Source organism: Panulirus ornatus, chromosome 9 (assembly GCF_036320965.1).
Source record: "Panulirus ornatus isolate Po-2019 chromosome 9, ASM3632096v1, whole genome shotgun sequence".
In the NCBI taxonomy this organism is placed as follows: Eukaryota; Metazoa; Arthropoda; class Malacostraca; order Decapoda; family Palinuridae; genus Panulirus; species Panulirus ornatus.
This window is the reverse complement of record NC_092232.1, coordinates 54434651-54434981: the sequence shown is the minus strand read 5'-3', so window position 1 is coordinate 54434981 and position 331 is coordinate 54434651.

Genomic DNA, 331 nt, shown 5'->3' with positions numbered 1-331 from the left:
CATGTCATACAGCAGCAAACGTGATTGTCTTTTCTTCCTGGTTGTATGGTAAGGAAGCATGACTTTTGCAATAATAGCTGTAACAAACCCAAAAGGCTTATGACATGGAAAGCAAGTGTTCTGAGTCTAATTTGGTAGTCACCTATTACGTATTTCAGTTAGCTTGCCATGTGATAGGTGGAGGGTAAACCCCACTCACCAAATATATATATGTAAATATAAAATATGACATAAAGCCAAGCTACTAACTCATGGGAACATCATACTTGATACAGGTATGCTGGGTGGGGACTCGGTAAGAAGAGAGTAGATTTTATGAAATACACCATTT